This window comes from Argopecten irradians, chromosome 8, assembly GCF_041381155.1.
Source record: "Argopecten irradians isolate NY chromosome 8, Ai_NY, whole genome shotgun sequence".
NCBI lineage: Eukaryota > Metazoa > Mollusca > Bivalvia > Pectinida > Pectinidae > Argopecten > Argopecten irradians.
In genome coordinates this window covers 36,513,895-36,536,035 of record NC_091141.1, presented here as the reverse complement: position 1 = coordinate 36,536,035, position 22,141 = coordinate 36,513,895, and the positions used below count along the sequence as shown (strand labels likewise).

At 36.1% G+C, this 22,141-nt stretch overlaps 1 protein-coding gene across 2 annotated transcripts in view; it reads right to left on the bottom strand.

Moving 5' to 3' along the window:
• Positions 1-22,141, bottom strand: part of LOC138330248 (transcription factor SOX-13-like) — a 182,776-nt gene that overhangs the window by 146,520 nt on the left and 14,115 nt on the right. For both annotated transcript variants that reach the window (XM_069277725.1, XM_069277724.1), the window contains exon 3: positions 1,694-1,744. The gene's annotated coding sequence lies outside the window, so the exon portion shown is untranslated. The remainder of the gene's footprint in view (positions 1-1,693; positions 1,745-22,141) is intronic.

Below are 22,141 nucleotides of genomic sequence, written 5' to 3'. Positions count from 1 at the left end.
GAGGTAAACAGAATCACCAATGCATTTGTCACTGACCAATCAGGGAGGTTAACAGAATCACCAATGCATTGTCACTGACCAATCAGGGAGGTTAACAGAATCACCAATGCATTGTCACTGACCAATCAGGGAGGTTAACAGAATCACCAATGCATTGTCACTGACCAATCAGGGAGGTTAAACAGAATCACCAATGCATTGTCACTGACCAATCAGGGAGGTTAAACAGAATCACCAATGCATTGTCACTGACCAATCAGGGAGGTAAACAGAATCACCAATGCATTGTCACTGACCAATCAGGGAGGTAAACAGAATCACCAATGCATTGTCACTGACCAATCAGGGAGGTAAACAGAATCACCAATGCATTGTCACTGACCAATCAGGGAGGTTAACAGAATCACCAATGCATTGTGATACCAATCAGGAGGTAAACAGAATCACCAATGCATTGTCACTGACCAATCAGGGAGGTTAACAGAATCACCAATGCATTGTCACTGACCAATCAGGGAGGTAAACAGAATCACCAATGCATTGTCACTGACCAATCAGGGAGGTTAACAGAATCACCAATGCATTGTCACTGACCAATCAGGGAGTCACTGACACAATCAGGGAGGTTAACAGAATCACCAATGCATTGTCACTGACCAATTAGGGAGGTTAACAGAATCACCAATGCATTGTCACTGACCAATTAGGGAGGTTAACAGAATCACCAATGCATTGTCACTGACCAATTAGGGAGGTTAACAGAATCACCAATGCATTGTCACTGACCAATCAGGGAGGTTAACAGATTCACACCAATGCATTGTCACTGACCAATTAGGGAGGTTAACAGATTCACCAATGCATTGTCACTGACCAATTAGGGAGGTTAACAGAATCACCAATACCTTGTCACTGACCAATCAGGGAGGTTAACAGAATCACCAATACCTTGTCACTGACCAATCAGGGAGGTTAACAGAATCACCAATGCATTGTCACTGACCAATCAGGGAGTCACTGACCAATCAGGGAGGTTAACAGATTCACCAATACATTGTCACTGACCAATCAGGGAGGTTAACAGAATCACCAATGCATTGTCACTGACCAATCAGGGAGGTTAACAGAATCACCAATGCATTGTCACTGACCAATTAGGGAGGTTAACAGAATCACCAATGCATTGTCACTGACCAATCAGGGAGGTTAACAGAATCTGACCAATCAGGGAGTCACTGACCAATCAGGGAGGTTAACAGATTCACCAATGCATTGTCACTGACCAATCAGGGAGGTTAACAGAATCACCAATGCATTGTCACTGACCAATCAGGGAGGTTAACAGAATCACCAATACCTTGTCACTGACCAATCAGGGAGGTTAACAGAATCACCAATGCATTGTCACTGACCAATCAGGGAGGTTAACAGAATCACCAATGCATTGTCACTGACCAATCAGGGAGGTTAACAGAATCACCAATACCTTGTCACTGACCAATCAGGGAGGTTAACAGAATCACCAATACCTTGTCACTGACCAATCAGGGAGGTTAACAGAATCACCAATGCATTGTCACTGACCAATCAGGGAGGTTAACAGAATTACCAATACCTTGTCACTGACCAATCTGTGAAGGAAAAAGAATCAATTTTTCATGCACTAATAAAGAAAGTTAAAACTCTTTCTTACCTTATACTGAGGTTGGACGCTGGAACTCTTTGAAGAAAAGCTCTTCTGGCTCTGAAAAACAAAATTAAAAGCTATCACAAACCAGGTACTTCTGTAGATAAAATGGATTTAGATGCAGATATATACAAAACACATTCAACTACCTGAATGTAGGAACAGCGGTATGTTATTTTCTTGTGTCGGTTCGAATACAATAGGACACAGGTGAAACACAATGCTATACAATGCAAAAACTTGATAAATAAACAATTAACATAGCAGTCCTACTGCAGCTGCAACAATGGAGCCAGTGTGCAGTACCTTGGCCTCAATTAGGTCAGCGGTGCAACAACATTGTTTGTATACAACGTAAACATTTTCCAAAGAATTTAATCCTCACAGCATCAGAAAACAAAAGAAATAAGTAAACAATGTCTAAAGATTTTCTTTTCTTCAAAATGTATGCATGTTATCATGATGGGCATGTAACTAGATAGTTTACGCGCTGCAGATACATTTCAAAGTGTTATTTTTCTATGAAAGAAAATGTAAGAATTGCGAGACAAGTACAATAGGGTAGGAAATCGGATATTAGGACGACATGTCGCTCTACCCGGTGGAGCGCGCAGGGTGGTATGTATTGTCACGGTCACGCCTCAGCGACTCTCTACAGTGAAGGGTGGTGTTGTCGGGCAGAAGGAGGGCATGATATCAGAAACACATATTGTACCCAAATTGTTTTTCATATTTCATTGTGGGCGCTGATATATTGTCCCCTTTGATGTGTAAAGTGTGAATGGGCATCATCTATCATATCGTAAAAGAGGGATGGAGGCTTTCAATAGCACCCTTTCAATTTTAATTATCTTCCACTTTTTATTTCTTTTATTTTCTTCTGTATATCTACATGTATATTCACTTTTGCTCTCAACATCTCCACCTCTGCCCCTCCCTCATCTTTCAATTTAAGTATCTTTTTTTTTTTCCTTCCTCCATTTGCTTAGGGACTATAGAGGCTTGGTGGTTAAGATGTCCCAACATATTACTCCTTAAGACCTATTAAGACTATATATTAAGACCTTCACCTGAGATTGCAAGTTCGAATCCTATGTAGTGCATCCAACTAGTGTTCGGAGGTCCCAGGTTAAAATCCCAGTCTGGTCACTACATTTTCTCCTCTAGTTACACTTTCAATCTATTCTTCTTTTCCTTTTGCCCATACTTTCACAATATCAAATACTTAATCCAGTTCCATCAGCCAAAAAATTAATCTCTTAATATAACCAAAGCTTAGTGAAACAGTTTCACTTGAACCAGGAAACAATATATCTATGAAGAATTATGAGCCATTAAAACTTAAATCTCTGAAATATTTAAATTTCCTGTTGTTATATATGTTTCAAATAACTGTGGAACTGCTCAGGCATATTCTTAAGTGAAGATATTACATAATTTATGTTTTACACAAATTGTTATGTTAACAGTCTCTATTTCTCTCATCATCAGTCACATGACCGTACTCAGCCATGCAAGCGTATCCAACACAATGGAGATATCAGTAAATTTTAATGACAAGATATTAAAACCTATTTTCATATTTATTTTATTCCCATAATTATACATGCTACACTTGTTTATTGACAAGACGGATGTTTTGATGGGAATCAACCTTTTTTGAAACATTCTAACTTGTTCCCACCCTGGAATTGTATATTTTGTTTGTACAAGCCAAAGGCTGCCACGTAACAATGGCCGTGATCTTTAGTGATAACATCAAATATTTTTTAAAAGTGTCATGAAATTTTATAAAGTAACAATGTTTTCTGTAGATAGAATCATTACTGAAACTTTTTACAATGGCGGGCTGGTGATGAACAGTGCGAAACGTGATCAACATGGCAATAGGTGGAAATAATGCTAATAATATCGGCACACCTATCTTCTAGATAAGAATAATTACACCTGTATTGATATCTGCTTTTGTATTTATCACATTGTAAACAGCAGAGTCTGCCTGCTGCTTGTAGTAGCTGGTAGCTAACAAATATGGTAAAACCTGCCTTAGTGACAACCTCTGTATAAAGACCATCTTCTTCAGGTCCAAAATGGCCAATATCAACACTATTTGGCCCCTCTATAAAGACGAATTGGCTATAGACAATTAATTCTTTGTCTCTTATAGTCTTCATAAACAGGTCTGAACGTGCCTTCAAAAAGACAATTCTGTGTGACCAAAAACAAATGGGATAATACATTTTGAAACAAAGACATTGTCATGACGAAAATGAAACTTTTGCCAGAAAAAAAAACACAGATTTTATTTGGTCAGAATAAAAAGAGTACTTTTATTTGGCCAGGAAGAAACAAGGACTTTTCTTGGGCCAGAATAAAACAAGAATTTCTATTTGTCCAGAACGAAACAGACTTTTCTTGAGCCAGAACAAAACAAGGACTTTTCTTTGGCCAGAATGAAACAAGTATTTCTATTTGGCCAGAATCAAACAAGGACTTTTCTTGGGTCAGAACGAAACAAGGATTTTTCTTTGGCCAGAATGAAACAAGGACTTTTCTTTGGCCAAAATGAAACCAGGATTTTTCTTTGGTCAGAATGAAACAAGTATGGTTCTTTGTGTGAGAATTATTATTAAAAAATTATCTACCACTCATGACCAAATAATACATCATGTAGCTATGGTTTCTGTTCATAACAAATATAAATCAACAAAATATTTCTATTTTAGGGCACACTATTCAATGTTTCTTAAACAACGACAATGCATGGTGGTAATGACCGTAATGCCACACACAACTACAAGTGTATTTCTTGAATAGTGTAGAAAGTTCGGTAGTATTTTAGATTTTACACTATAAACCTGCTACTAGCGATGTATCAAATGTTAAAGAACCCACAAAACGGATAATGTCTGTAACATGGATCATGTCGTTAATTCACAGTTTATCCTTATTCGTTATTTCATCTGATTGTTTTGTAACAAAATTAATGTTTCCATGAAACGTTTTCGTAAAATTCCAAAGAAGTTTATGAGAAACAGAAACCACTTCTCATTTTAAAAGTTCCAGAAGCCTTTTAATTTTCCATGTGAGGAAACTCTACAAGTGTCTAACAATAGTCAGCAATGCACTTGATTCAAATCCAGCATGCTTTTTGTCTCTTGACTCCAACCTTTTTTTAACTCATCCACCCCTAAAGAAACATTTAGACTCTTCCAAATCAAGGACTAGAAGAGTCCATTATGGAATTTCAGGGGTGAATGAGTTAGTCAACTTTTGTCCAGAAATACAAGCATGACCATTTCTTGTCACATTGTTTGGAAACACAATGCTTCAACGTGTTATTGGTTTCATTTGAAAGGTTTCTCACTGTTTTCATTTCCTCAAATTTTACAAACTCTGATATTTCTCTTGAAATTGAATCATGTTGTATGACATTTATGAAGTGCTGTTGGTTGAAATGACACAGAAAATCTAAGAATTAGTTTATACAAAGTGGTATTTGATCAAAGATGATCAACAATTAGTGTGAATTTTCTGTATGTCCATGGTTTTTCTCCGAGAACTCCTGTTTTCCTATCTCCTAAACCTGGCATGTGCTTAAATGACCCTGGTAATGACTGCAGTTTTGTGGTGGTTTTTTCTCCAGGTACTCTGGCTTTCCTTCACCTCCTTAACCTGGCATGTCCTTAATATTTCTTTGATATTCATAGGATGTACTTAAAGATGCTCCACCGCTGACAAACAGTATTTTTTCTCTATCAAATACAGGACAGGCGATTTAGTATTTTTCTTCAGTTACAAAAGTTACTTACTTAACACCATTACCACCATTGAGAAGTTTGAACTTCTAATTTTCTTTCAAAATAAAAATACTAAAAATAATTGCATCCCGAAAAAAATTCTGTGGCACTATGTCCTATATATGGAATGAAGTACTGATTGCGCATGCACCAAAGGCAAAATAAATTATTTCATACTATTTTTTTGTGTTAATTAGACATATATATATACACGATTACACATCAATTATAGTTCAAATGATAAGTATCGTTTATGGTCCGTCTGCGTTGGAGCATCTTTAAATTAAAATAAACCCAAACCCAAATTGTCTATATTCATCCAGGTAAAGGGGTTTCTTACTCATGCAAGGGAGATCATTCTTAAATGTCCTTGGTGCTGGTAAAACTTCAATTAACCCTCAACAAAATAAAACAAATCTGGGAAAAAGAAAGAGTTATGAAATTTTAAAACAAACTCTCACCTAAGGCAACATGGAATGACATGTTATATTCAAGGGAACATTCAAATTTAGAATCATGCAGTCTAAGTCTAAATTTGCACTCTTATGAGAAAGGGGTACAGCAAAAGTTCACACAGGGTTTTCGTTAAAAAAAGGAGAAAGTTTTTACACAATGTGTAAATTTGTCACCAATTCCAGCGGAGTCGATGAACGGTGGAATGCCTATAGGAAAAAAAAATGTCGAACTTTGTCAGCCAAGCTACTGCTGTCTGTGCAAGATAAACAAGAGCCATGCAGACAAGAACAATTTTTATTGCAATATTTCGGTAATTTTGATGAAATCACACAGACTGATGAAATCTTTATGTGAAAGTTCTCTACTGTCCAAAATCACAGCGGTGCATGTTTCACGACCTGTATTTCATATCGTCACATTAAATTGATATGCTGTCATATGTGCATGTAAAATATCCTTCGTGGGAATTTGAAATGAAGATACATGCATTGAAAGACCTATAGACTTAATAACTCTTTCATCATACACAGGTGAATATCAGAGAGTAACACTGTGATCTCTACCATTACTCATCTAATATTTCAATTATCATCGAAGCATGAAAAACCAAATCTGTAAATTATATCACTCTTTTTTTTTTATCCAGCTATAAAACGTTTAATGAATTTCATAAACGATGAATAACTAAGATTTTTACTATAGCTTCAAAAACTGGATATGTATTTCAATAATTTTAATTTTTTTTATCCAGATCTTTATTCATATCAGAAGATATAACTTATAACTTGGGAACTTATATCACCATGATTTATTGTATACTAATTTGATCTAAATTCTTATTAAAAAATCCTAATATTATGATTTACTTCTGTATTCAAATCATCAAAATTAATAAATAAACTGATAAAAGTATCATATCTACCATTTTGAACTTTTTTTTTCTCCCTTTGCTATTACAATGACAATATAATATTCTCCCAGATTAGAATGACCATCGGTAGCTAGACGACCTATTCGGAGTAGACCGACTGGTAAATGGATATAATAAATCATAAAAAGCTGTTTTCATAGTAAATAAAATGTTTTTTCTCCCTCAACAGGGGACGATTTCTCTCCTGTGACCTGTCTATCGACACACCTTCCGAAACAATATTACAGGAGTTTCACTTTTTAAGATGTACTTTTAACAGTGAAGACTACTTGTCCATAATTTATCATTAACAGTGTGAAATTGAATATTTTATTCATCTAATAGTAAAATTGGCTGTTAAGTATAATCAGATTAATGGCTAAATAAAAACCTGAATGACGCTACACTAGTGATGTTTTTGAAGAAATGCCCTTTCCCCTTAAGAAATTCACAGCTTTTCCCAAATTTCATTCGAATATTTTTTGGGTACATTTGGAGTAGGACCCCTTTCCCCGTAGAAATTTTGCAGAATTTTCCAAATTCATGTTATTATTTTCCAAAATAAAGAAAAAAAAATCTCTAAAATATATATCTTATTTTCCAAAATAAAGAACAAAAAATCTCTAAAATATACCTTTTATGAAGGAATATTATAATGTCTTTTCTGATTAAAAAACATAGCCCCTTGAAATTACCGTGTATGAATCGAACTGTTATTTAATGAATAAGAATTGATGATGGCGTACTGTATAATATTATATCAAGAGTTTATCGGTGGGCTTATCAAAGATAGCGTTGATTGAACGATCATGCAATGCTGATTCTTCTACCAGAGTGCGCACAGCTACGAAAAAATTACAACAAAACTTGTCTTTACCTTCACTAGAATAAGCCAATTTATCATTAAACGTGAACAAAAATTGTCATCTGATCAAGCGAGACAGTGAAAATGACTGGTTAATCAATACACAGATACAAGAGAACTTCTTGTTCAGATAAACTAGACCATCAATTTGGAATCGGCTTTAATTATTCCGCAGTACAATAGTAGCTTGCTTAATGACGTCTAAACTAGTACGGACGTGATCAAGTTTTAATCCATGAGAGAAAAACGCATTTAGTTAATTGAGTGGTTTTCTATAGACTTATTTGGCTGATAGGTAAAATCAAAAGGCACAAAGATAAGGCTTTAGGACTGTCGTGCTTGTTTAAGACCGCTATTGAAACTGGACAAATAATTAAAGTGAATTATGTTATATAAATAACACATGCATGCAACACTACCATCAGCGTAGGGGAATCTTTAACAATTGTTGTCGGCACAATGGTCTAGAGTTACCGCCGTGACCTTGATGGAACCTTCCTCGGTACAATTACAGAGCTTCTCTTCCTGACCCTGTCTCGAAACCTACAAACACAATTGTTGCTGTTTGGTTCGACTTAACAAAACGAGATTCATGAAGATTTCTCTTTGATCGCCTTGTGACACTTGATGACAATACATGAAATCATTAAATTGGTACGATTATATCTGGCCCGACGCCTTACTAGTCATTAAGTGAGACGAACAGATCTATCTATTGTTGTTGGAAAATTGACAGTAAATTATGTCCCCAGCGTAGTATTAAATGCTCACAAATATGTGCATTACTTTGGTACATTATGGAAAGTCCCTAACTTAACCCATTCGCCTCACAACATGTTTTGTTCAAGGTGTAACACCGACATCTATATATGCCAAAATTTTTGATTGGAATAATTTGAATGTCAAGAAAGAGAAGTTTGTTTGATAAAAACTAGGATGACATGCATTGTGCTGGAGAATAACGTAGCTAGTGGATTCTTTGTGTATTCTCACATCATTGTGATCTCGACTACAATTCTTGTCAAACTTTCATGCATATATACACAGAGACTTGAGTAGAACTGCATTGTCGTGTAGTCTTACAATGGCCCGCCACAACACTGACAGAACTACATCCTAAATACAAATTCTAAACAAACTCCTTCCAAGATTATTAGATTAAACGATGCCATTAAGATATAATCACCGGGGATATATTGATAGCACTGACACATAATAAGACATTTCAATGATAGTTAAAGCAAAATTCAAATCCATACGCCTTCATCATACTACCATATCACCTGACAAATTAGTGAACAGGTTATCTCAGATATACAGTATATTTATGTAATAAAGGAAATTTGAAATACCTATAATGTCCAATATCCCGACCCTCATGGTTACTTAAATGGTTATGATTTTGATTTGATGGCTTGCTGTATCGTCAAGCCCTTATTTCTCAAAAGAAACTCGAGTCAAAAACTTACTTAAGTCAAAAATTTTCACAAAAGTTATAAAACGAAAAAAAACTTAAATTTTGACTTTTGTTTCGAGAATCATGGTTACCTGTCTTATATGCTGACATTAACTTGCCTTTTATAATTTAATGGATATCTGAGGTAACGTGACTTTTCTTACGTCATGTTAATGTTCTTTATTGATGTCATGCGTCTTAAATTTGCATATTACAGAGTTAGCTCCCTTGTGGGTAGGAATCCCATTGTGACATCATTATTTTTTTAGTGTAAACTCACATAGTTATCAACGAAAAACATGATGTTACGTTCGCAAACAGATGACGTCATGATCAATACCTACCTGCAAGGGCAGGTAACTCTGTAATATGCAAACACGGAATGGAAGCTCTCACTTGTGATGACATGGTTTTATATTGCTTCTTAATGTCACTGATTGTTACTCGTAGATTTTCTTACAAATTGACACCAAATAAATATTCTGATTTCTCCTGAGAAAAATCATTTCGTTTTGTTATGTGCTAGATTTATCAACCCACGTACAAAACTAATTTAAAATACTTGTAAAGAGCTGGCTCCAAATGTCAATGCTGACCTTATTATATGTCAAAATTTTATTACATGGCTCTGAAGATAATACTGATTCATAATGTAAAATTATTCTTTTATTCCGTTTTCAAATATATCATAGACTCCAAAAGATTAAAGATAATTATTTCTTTACTCCCAATCCCCCTCCCTTCTGCATTGCTCTCCCCTCCTACCACTCCTCTGCCTCCTCTCTCTTTCAGTCCCTCTCCCTCCCCTCTATCTCGCCTTAATTCTCTCTCCTTCTCCCCGATCTCTCTTTTTTGTAATGGAATATGTTTGTGTGAGTGAGAGTGTGTGTGTTATTTTAATGTATTGTCATATGTGTCAAGGAGAGCATCTAGTGGCTCTTGGGCTGTTTGCAATCCTTATAAAAGAAATAAAGAATTAGAACAATATCATTGCAAGCTTTTATTTTTTCAACACAATCGTAGCTGATCATTAAAACATAGACTGGGTCGTTCATCGGTGACCAGATAGCTCAGCAGCAGAGTTTGGAGGTCCCAGGTTCGAATCCTGGTCTGGTCGCTACATTTCTCCTCTCCCGTACAAGCTTGGCGCCCAACATTGGTCACAGCACCAAATGTAACAGAACATGGTTAGTTAGTCGCGATACTGGCTCAACCCCGCAATCTGGACTTACTGCTCCCCCACTCTACCGACTGAGTTAATTCCCCATAGCGTGAAGCTAGAAGGCGACTGTATCACTTATAATGTACAATTAAAACCTTCTACACAGGTATAATCAGACACCATTGAATAAGTCTTACTTATACTTCCCTATCCATGATAGGTGATGTTTTGACTCTAAACCTACTAAAACAAGGTGATATGTTGGCTAAAAATAACCCACAGACCTTGTTTCAAAACTTTGTCCCATATCATATATTTTACAGACCTTGCTTTCGACAATAAACGTTTGTTCTGACGCCCTTGTCTTGGTCAAACACTCGCCCGGTGCCAGAGTCTTCTCCTCTGATGGCCAAACCGCACAAAGCACTACGACTAATTGAAAACTTCAAAGGAGAACTTAAATGATTTCAATCATTTACACAATTCATCATATCAAACATATTCATTTCCCCAAAACATATTTGTGTTTATATGACCAGCCAGTATTGTCTTGTCGACAGCCTTGGACGTCATCTTATAGCAATGAATCAAAGGTTTTGGTGTATTGTATTCACTATAGTCACCCTATCACCGGCCCACAGACCACATCAATAACGCCAAACCTACTTATTACATATATTTAACCTCTCAATGGGTTCAGGAGAATGGTTACTGACACTCTTCGTGCCTTACACCCGATCTATTTGACAAAGTCTTGTCTTTTTCATTAAGATGGATATATTTTTTTTTTTAATTATACCATACCATTTTTCTCTGCCAACCATTGTCATTTTACCAAGCATTAGATCAATCTTATTTACAATGGAAACAATTTTCTTGATGTCATGGAATGGTCTTCCTGTAACAAGTCGATTAATGGTGAACAGGTAGCTTTATTGGGATAGCATCTGGCTAATATTCAGAGATTCTCAGTTCGAACCCCAGGGTGACCCTGTAATTTATTTGGCGCCTGTGATCAAATATTTATAATATGCTTAGCAGGACGATACCCAAACCTGGGTTGTGTGTGATCAGTCTTCAGTCAGACCTGCCTTAGAGACCACCTCTGTAGAAAGATCATCAGCCTTAGAGACCACCTTTGTAGAAAGATCATCAGCCTTAGAGACCACTTCTGTAGAAAGACCACCTGCCTTAGAGACCATCTCTGTAGAAAGACCACCTGCCTTAGAGACCACCTCTGTAGAAAGACCACCTGCCTTAGAGACCACCTCTGTAGAAAGACCACCTGCCTTAGAGACCACCTCTGTAGAAAGACCACCTGCCTTAGAGACCACCTCTGTAGAAAGACCACCTGCCTTAGAGACCACCTCTGTAGAAAGACCACCTGCCTTAGAGACCACCTCTGTAGAAAGACCACCTGCCTTAGAGACCACCTCTGTAGAAAGACCACCTGCCTTAGAGACCACCTCTAGAAAGACCACCTGCCTTAGAGACCACCTCTGTAGAAAGACCACCTGTCTTTGAGACCACCTCTGTAGAAAGACCACCTGGTTTAAAGACCACCTCTGTAGAAAGACCACCTGCCTTAGAGACCACACTGTATAATGACCACCTGCTTAATAAGACCAATCTCTTAGGGTCCTAAATGGTCAATTTCAACACAATTTGACCTGTGTATGAAGACAGCGTGGCTACAAAGCTCATCTTCTGTTTGTCCCCTTGGGTGGTCTATATAGACAGTCTAGACAGGTTTAACTGCTGAGAAAAGAGGCAGATCACTGTGCTTAATTCTATATTTTCGTAGCACAAATACCTTCGATAAGCAAAGACAATTTTGGTGTTTACATTTTATATTGTATTGCATGGGACATAGAAGTAATTCCAACCGTGTGGACAACAAAAATTGTTGAATTTTTGAGGCGACCTGCCCTTTTATCAAGACACACAAAACAAACATAATATGATACAAACACTAATAAGGGACAATTTTAATGAAAAGAGACAAATAATTAGCAGCACAAAGGAGCGCAATTAACCCTTCAGCAAAGGCAGCCGAAGGCCAGATCTACCAAAATGTAGCTATGATGTTCGGTTATGAATATGTGCATCGTCTTTATACCGCACCAACCATCTGAAGCATTTAAGTATTAATTGGGACTTGTCCTAGAAAACTGCCATCCTCCATCTTTAATTCAGAGTTTATCATCTCTGACTGGATTACACAACAATTTCCAATCAAAATTCACCATAATTGAAAAGGAATGGAAAAGTTTTCCCACAGACTTAGTGATATCAACAAATTCTACAATTGTTAGATTTTGTTTCAGTCGACAGAGGAAAAATGGTTATTTATTCTAGGCTTAGCGGCCTTAACCAGATGATACGGCGTGTTGATTTAATTTTACATGCACATCAGGACAAAGCCGACAATTGCATTTAAAGATACGATTGTTAATTTGGTCTTACTGAACAAATGATAAACACGTAGCTAATCAAGTCTGAAGATTTCAACATTGGCAAGCATGCGAGTGAGTACTGGCTTTGTTACGCAGTGCTAATTGTTGAGTTATACGCAGAAAAGATGAGAATAGCGCAAGAATAATCCTTAACTGGGAAGACAAACTCCAATAATAGGCCAATCATTCTAATGAAGACGCTTATCACCATTTCACCATGTATAGATAAGATATATAGGCCTGCCATCACTCATTCTCCACTAACTTGTCTTGTTCTCTCACTCCTCACACTTGTCTATCTTATTCACTCATTCTCCACTAACTTGTCTTGTTCTCTCACTCCTCACACTTGTCTATCTTATTCACTCATTCTCCACTAACTTGTCTTGTTCTCTCACTCCTCAAACTTGTCTGTCTTATCTACTCATTCTCCACTATTTTGTGTTGTTCTCTCACTCCTCAAACTTGTCTATCTTATCCACTCATTCTCCACTATTTTGTGTTGTTCTCTAACTCCTCAAACTTGTCTGTCTTATCCACTTATTCTCCACTATTTTGTGTTGTTCTCTCACTCCTCAAACCTGTCCTATTCATCCACTCATTCTCCACTATTTTGTGTTGTTCTCACACTCCTCAAACTTGTCTATCTTATCCACTCATTCTCCACTATTTTGTGTTGTTCTCTCACTCCTCAAACTTGTCTGTCTTATCCACTTATTCTCCACTATTTTGTGTTGCTCTCTCACTCCTCAAACTTGTCTGTCTCATCCACTCATTCTCCACCATTTTGTCTTGTTCTCTCACTCTTCAAACTTGTCTGTCTCATCCATCCACTCATTCTCCACTATTTTGTGTTGTTCTCACACTCCTCAAACTTGTCTATCTTATCCACTCATTCTCCACTAACATGTCTTGTTCTCTCACTCCTCAAACTTGTCTGTCTTATCCACTCATTCTCCACTAACATGTCTTGTTCTCTCACTCCTCAAACTTGTCTGTCTTATCCACTCATTCTCCACTTACTTGTCTTGTTCTCTCACTCCTCAAACTTGTCTGTCTCTTCCACTTATTCTCCACTATTTTGTGTTACTCTCTCACTCCTCAAACTTGTCTGTCTCATCCACTCATTCTCCACTATTTTGTCTTGTTCTCTCACTCTTCAAACTTGTCTATCTTATCCACTCATTCTCCACTAACATGTCTTGTTCTCTAACTCCTCAAACTTGTCTGTCTCATCCACTTATTCTCCACTATTTTGTCTTGTTCTCTCACTCCTCAAACTTGTCTGTCTCATCCACTTATTCTCCATTATTTTGTGTTGTTCTCACACTCCTTAAACTTGTCTATCTTATCCACTCATTCTCCACTATTTTGTGTTGTTCTCTCACTCCCCACACTTGTCTGTCTTATCCACTTATTCTCCACTATTTTGTGTTGTTCTCACACTCCTCAAACTTGTCTGTCTCATCCACTCATTTTCCAGTATTTTGTGTTGTTCTCTCACTCCCCACACTTGTCTGTCTTATCCACTCATTCTCCACTACTATGTGTTGTTCTCTTACTCCTCAAACTTGTCTGTCTTATCCACTCATTCTCCACTAATTTGTCTTGTTCTCTCACTCCTCATTTTGTCTGTCTTATCCACTCATTCTCCACTAACAGCATGGTCTTGTTCTCTCACTCCCCAAACTTGTCTATCTTATCCACTCATTCTCCACTATTTTGTGTTGTTCTCACACTCTACAAACTTGTCTGCCGTATCCACTCATTCTCCATAAACGTGTCTTCTTCTCTCACAAATTTGTCTATGTTTTAAGCTTATTCTCCACTAAATATTCTTGTTCTTTTACTCTTCTTAAACATGCTGTTCATGTCAACAATACAAAACTAAAACTAACAATTCACAAATCTCCAAAAGCCTTCTCGTTCTAACAATGTCATTCAGTCATTCTCACACATCATATCCCATTTTATATAAAAACTTCATTCTACGCTGAACTAAAATTTTCATTCTCTCTCTTTATCTATCATTACTACCCATTGTCACATTTAAAGTAAAATCTAAATATTTGATCCTTAAAATGACTGTCAATTCCTTCGAGTGACCCAATTTTCATGACTCTTTTCCTAAGTAGGTTACTTCACATGTTTGCAAGGATATATGATATGCCTTTGTTTTCCTTGCACATATTTATTACAATGTAAACACAAGAAAAATCATTTAAATCTTCAGAATATTCATATTGAAGCCACATAATCTCTATCGCATGAAGATTCTGCTATTTGAAATTTCACCATAGATCTTAGTACTTTGTAAACCACTAAACCCTTTCATCCCCTCAAACACATTCAGACCCTCCCTAATCTAAAGAATGGAAGGGTTCATTATAACATTCAAGGGTAAACACATTAATGTTTGCCCTTATATCTATTCAATGATAAATTATAATACTTAAAAATCATCTACTAGATTTTCTCTCGCCCCACAAGATAACGTTAACATTGACCTTAATATCCATGTGTAGACAAAATAACATACAATATTGAAATGTAATTAACACTATTCAAATGTAATTAAAATGTATAAAAGAAAAATCAATCAAGAACAAATTTGTTATATTTATGTCAAAATTATACACTTTTAAAGATTAAAAAAAATGGGAGAGAGTGAGAGAGAAGGAAAAATATTTTAATTGAAAATTAAGACTTAAAAATGGCAAAAATTATCAGAATAAAATTCAAAGATTTTTCTTAATCATGCGGGAAAGGCTCTTCCTATCTTATTTTGGAAAGAAAATTGGAAGATTATCAAAAAAAAAGTCATTTTTAGGATTAAACTGCATTTTTGGGGGAGTTTGGCATAAATTTAAAACAATATCAATTGGGAAAAGCTGGTGTCCATAATGGAGACCCTAGAATAAGCTCTGAAATTCCATACTCAGTATAATGTGAAATTACGGAGAATAGAGAATAAGTACATCCCCTAATATGCTGATTTCTACTAATCAAGACCTACCATGTAAACCTCTTAGTGGACAAAGCAAGCATGTACCACACACTCCAGACTATCAGCTGCAGCCTCACAATGCCAAAATTTCAAATTTAAAAAAAGACATATCATAATTAGGGCCAAGAGCACACTGCCAAAGAAAGGGTGGCATTTTCCTCCCAACACAAAGCGCTATCAGCAAATAAAACCCGCGGCTCTGCCTCAAAGTGATGCCCCAATCGGAGATATGATAAAACAATTTGAATTTTAATTAAGTGTATCTGCAGATGAACGTACGGACATCCCAGTGAATTATGTAGGTACATGTTTAAATGCACGTTGACCTGGTGCGGTGGTTTTGTATCTTTATGTGTATCTCAACAAACGCTATCACAACTCTGATCTAATTCCCTTCTGTTGTCCATAACTTAATGTCGACTTTTATCAACTCAGATTGTATCGTTATCACCAAAAAATGTCCACCTCTATCTGTAACTAACTATCTTTATCATTCTTCTGTATCAGTTAGATATGGCCAAATTTATCGTTATGTTTTAAAATTTTATGTAGTTTTTTTTATTGAAATTCGCTTGACTTTTATAATTAAGTGATTATGATTATTTTTGAAAACTGATAATTTTTATTTTAACTCTTTTTCATAACTATCTATGCATATGAAATTCAGAGCTTCTACAAAATTTTCTGAAACTAAAATTGCAGTAAGAGTTTGAATTTGTGAGGGCAATTGGCTCCATTTTCGATTAATGAGTGAATTGGAATGGATATCACTTCATTGTCGGGTCATAATTATAGAAAATGTCAAATGAATATTTAACGGGAACAGCACTTTAGTTGATATATAGTCAAACCTGACTATAGAGACCACCCAAGGGACAGTCAAACCTGTTTATAAAGACCACCTAAGGGACAGTCAAACCTGTCTATAAAGACCACCTAAGGGACAGTCAAACCTGTCTATAAAGACCACCAAAGGGACAGTCAAAAGGACCCAGTCAGGAGCAACTGTCTATAAAGACCACCAAGGGACAGTCAAACCTGTCTATAAAGACCACCCAAGGGACAGTCAAACTGTCTATAAAGACCACCAAGGGACAGTCAACTGTTATAAAGACCACCTAAGGGACAGTCAAACTTGTCTATAAAGACCACCCAAGGGACAGTCAAACCTGTCTATAAAGACCATCCAAGGGACAGTCAAACCTGTCTATAAAGACCAACCAAGGGACAGTCAAACCTGTCTATAAAGACCACCCAAGGGACAGTCAAACCTGTCTATAAAGACCACCCAAGGGACAGTCAAACCTGTCTATAAAGACCATCCAAGGGACAGTCAAACTTGTCTATAAAGACCATCCAAGGGACAGTCAAACCTGTCTATAAAGACCATCAAAGGGCCAGTCAAACCTGTCTATAAAGACCATCAAAGGGACTGTCAAACCTGTCTATAAAGACCACCTAAGGGACAGTCAAACCTGTCTATAAAGGTCACCTAAGAGACCAATAGGAAACTGTCTTTAAAGCCAGGTGGTCTTTACATACAGGTCAAATTGCACGGAAATTGACCATATGGGACTATGCAATAAAGGTCTTATTATAAGCAGGTGGTCTCTACACAGAGGTCACGAGGTGGTCTATAATACAGGTTCAAATGTGTAATTTCACATTCATCCTATTTATTGTAAAGATGATAAAACTCCCCTGAAATTTCATAATGGACTGGTCCTGTCTTTGATTTAGAAGAGTCTAAATGTATCTTGATGGATAAAGGAGTTCAGTTGAACATGACATAACAAGAAATAAATCTGATTTTTACAGAATATCAAGAATTACCGCTGTACATGTTTCCAGACGTTACCTCATATGTCCTCTTGTATATTTCATAATTTACCAATTTATTTTTTCACAATTATGACATTGATTAATTGGCTTCATCATATTTTCCATTAGATTTCCAATTATTCTGTAGCTATTTGCGGCCTACAGTTGTCTATAGCCGTAGCAGACTATCAGTATTATAATCGTCGGTAATCTTTAATCCATTCTAATAGGGAATCACTAGTTGTTAAGCCATAGACAATTTAAAATTTCAATAAAATTTGACACTTTAAAAAACCCTACAAGACATCTAAGGTGATTTCTTATGGAGTTCTGTTAAGGATTTTATTTATTTGTGCTTATTTCATGCAAACAGGCATGGTAAGAGGACTTGGTGGCCAAGTGGTTAAGATATCTCGACATATTACCATAAGTCTTCCACCTCTGGGTCACAAGTTCAAATCCCAAGTGGGGTAGTTGCCAGGTACTGACCCCTGGTTGGTGGTTTTTTCTCCAGGTACTCTGTCTTTCCTCCACCAACACACCTGGCACGTCCTCACAGGACCCTGGCTGTTAATAGGACGTTAAAGTAATAAAAAATATCATTTAAAATAAAGATAGGTAAAATAATTGTGATCCCAGTTTTCTCCGAAGACTTTGATTCCGACAGGATCTTGTGTATGCAGTGATATTATTAGTATTCCCTAAATGCCTCTTAATTCATGTGCAGGAACGCTATATATAAGGTGTAATGTCACGATAGGTAGATTAACAAAACCTGGAGTACTCAGAGGAAATCCATCAACCTTTGGTTAAACACATATATATACACCTTACATCCTTGCTCCATCTAATACCTTATACCAGCAACCCAAGAGTACAGGCTAGATCCCTACTACTCAGCCACCGCGACCCCTTAAAAACCTTGGCTGCATGAACAGCAGTCACCAGAAATTAATTATAAAGAAACTCCCCTGTGTGTTGTTATTCCAAACTGATTACATCAACAAATAAAATATCCCATAGTTATGAAGAAATACTTTCTGAAATGAATATACAGTGTTAAATCACTCAGACAGACATTTAGTGAGATCATTCAATAAAAGCCTATAATTTTACATTATTTAACGGCTGGAAAAACCAAGTTCAATCAGGCGGAACCTACAAAGAAAAAAATTCTCGAAGTAATAGACCTAAGAATTTGATGTTATCATGGAAATTCTTCTCCACAAAAATACCAATTGATATTAGGTCATCTTGCTGCTTCATTGTTGAAAGGAAGGAGTGTTGATCATTATTGGTTTGGTAAGATGTTCATGTCTGTACATCTCCAAACATTTTTTTGTACTGTTTTTTTTTTTTTATCTTTCACTTCCTTAAATCATTCAATTAAAACTTTTAATTCTTGGATCATCGGTTTCTAGTCCTACAATTCTGAATTCTTATAATTTCCCTATCTTAACAAAAATCTTTAATTCTATTATTTAAAATTCATTTATACTGCAGAAATAATTGTCTATATATATGTATACAGTAAAACCTGCCTTGATAACCACCTCTGTATAAAGACCACCTGCTTAATTAGACATTTCCCTCAGGATCCTAAAGAGTCAACTTCAACACAATGTGACCTGTGTATAAAGACCACTTGGCTATATAAGACCATTTTTCTTAGTCTATCAGGTGGTCTTTATAGACAGGTTTGCCTGTAAGTGAAACTATAAGATCACTTTTTCAAGAATGGAAGCTAAAGGACGGATAAATATTAGGTCTATTATGCGAGAGGAAAGATCCAAGTGGGAGATGAAATAAAAGAAATAAAACTTACTAACAAAGAATCAGAGTGTTTACACTTTGTTTAAATGTTAATTGAGAATATGTATGGGGTGAAGTCTAAATTAACATATATACAAGCAACTGTGAAATTAGGTTTAATGCCAGGGTCATTTAAGAACCTGCCATTCAGCAATAAGGTGGAAGAAAGTCTGAGTATCCAGAGAAAATCCACTGACCAGTGGTCATTACATAGCAACTGCCTCACATAGGATTCAAACTGGATGGCTTGTGGTTATATGTTTAGATATCTGAACTCATTAAACTCTGAAGGAACATTTGAACTCTTTTGATTCTAAAAGATTTCAACAGTTCATTATAAATGTTTTTATGAAATCACAACCCAGAGGTGGAGGGCTTGTGATAATATGTTAGGACATCTTAACCATTTGGCCACAGCAGCCTCTTTTTAAGCTAGGATTGATCAGTTTAGTGTCAGTGGAAGTAAAAGTGGTTGTCAGCGCAAGATTTTTTTTTTTGTTTTTCACATTTTTTTATAAGATCTGATTATATAGCATATACAATAGGGGTACTAAAAGGGGACATTACTTCGAATCACCCGTCCCTAGTCACTCGGGGTTGACGACTAACATGTGTGTACAGTTATGATTTATTGACCTCATTAGCCGCACCAAACACATTGTCACAACCAGTTAATGTCTCGAGATGAAACGACCCGTTTAAAAAAATAGTCCTCTGTTTACGCTCATCAAAGTCCTGACGACTATCCACCATTTTTTCTGTACGATAGATACAGATGCTGAAAGCGGTGGTGGTACGAAACCTGTATTGAATTACGAGCACTGTATAATGAAAATGTTAAAGAAAATTACAAGTACAAAGGGGATATTAATTCTCTGCATGTTTATAGCCGCTGCTCAAAGGACGCTGCAATTTTAACTGATTCTAATGTCAAAGAGATAATAAGATTTCGGCATGTGGAATTTATTATTCTTCAAACAGGGTGTTATACGGAGAAGGTATTCGGGACCACAATTAACCAGGTGTCGACACTCATTTTGCTAATTTGCTAATGTGTGAATCATTGTAAAACCATCATACATGAAAGCTTATACACAAAGGGAGGTAACTCACATTTACATTTTTACTACTGATGCTTTGCAGGGCCTAACCAGCAACAGATTACAATAAAAGTAGAGAACAATATTTATATACCTCTGCTTTTGAAATCCTAACGAAATACAGGTTAAGATTGGCTGACAATATGTCTTAAAGGTTACTGCTTCATATATACATGGAGAATTATCATGCTGGATCAATGAAAACTGGATCATTAGCAAGTAAAATTGAATATCTAATGATGAAAAAAAGCCAAAATGCCTCACACATGTAATTTTATTATATAATTTAGAAAGAAGTAGGGAAGAAAATTCAAGTAATGAGGCATTCCATTTCAAATTACAAAGGTAACATGGATGTGTGTGTTTAAATTACATTATGAATTATTATAATGTTATGATATTTTTAGTTATATATTAGGGTTTTTTTTCCATCTATACTCACATCACAAGATCAGATAACATTATCAGTGCTTATCAGGAAATAGTCCAGATTTAATTCACTCAGGTGAATAGTGAAACCAAAAACAGTTCAAACAAAACACTTTCATTATTACTACATAAAATCTATAAACTCACTATTCGTAAAATAGGCTTGTACCTGAAAACTTTTAATCATATTCATCATCAGTATTGTATTCAAAATCACACAGATAGACATAAAAGAATATTGTCCCCTGAGTTTTCTCGTTATAATTGATACAAGAGATGAGAAAAAAATATGAAATTATACAAAAGTTAAGATAATTTACCAGCCCACCCACCCCACACCTGGTTGAGAGTTCATTCCGACACTCAGGTAGGGGGCGATCTCCGAGTACAATACACCGTCACAATCCATACACCTCTCAAACTGGGTAAATATACCCAACAATGCACGGGCACTACTCGATAACAATTTCAATATTAACATTGAAATTTATACACGATAAAAGCAGGGCTACCACAATAGGTGAAAGTACGAAACAGGGGTGTGTTACGAGGACAAACCGCGGTGTAAACAGTCAAATTCTCCGGTGTTTATCAAACACTGTTCTATACCATCTTTTTTTTTGTCGATGTGGGATTATATTTTTTAATTGTTAAGTCATACAGCTGCAGTTTGTGTGAAAGTTATAACCCCGTGGGGATCTGGTAAGATTCATGACAAAATGGTGTACAGAGTATTTAGTGTCACATCAACACTTAAGCTGACATATCGACATTATTTACTCACTGGAACTCTGAATTGTAATCATCTTAACAACAAAGATACTATAAGAAAAGATGGTAAAAGGCTAATAGATCATTGATCAAAAATTTTCAAAATTCAATTTATTTCATGTGTCGTTCAATCCATTTCCTTTCTGACGAGTAAATTACTAGTTATAATCATCTGTCCTCAGTTGTCCAATTTAACTGATTTTCTGTCTATTAATTGGCCTGTATATCCATTAAGAATTAATGCCATTTTCATATCAGATTAATATCAATTAATTTGTTAATTAATTTTGTCAATGCATGCACAACTTTTTTGCATATACTTCTTTAATTTGTCTATTTAATTATGGTAATGCCATGTCCATTACAATCAATTTTGCCCATTTATGAATTTTCTGTACATTGTGTTTGT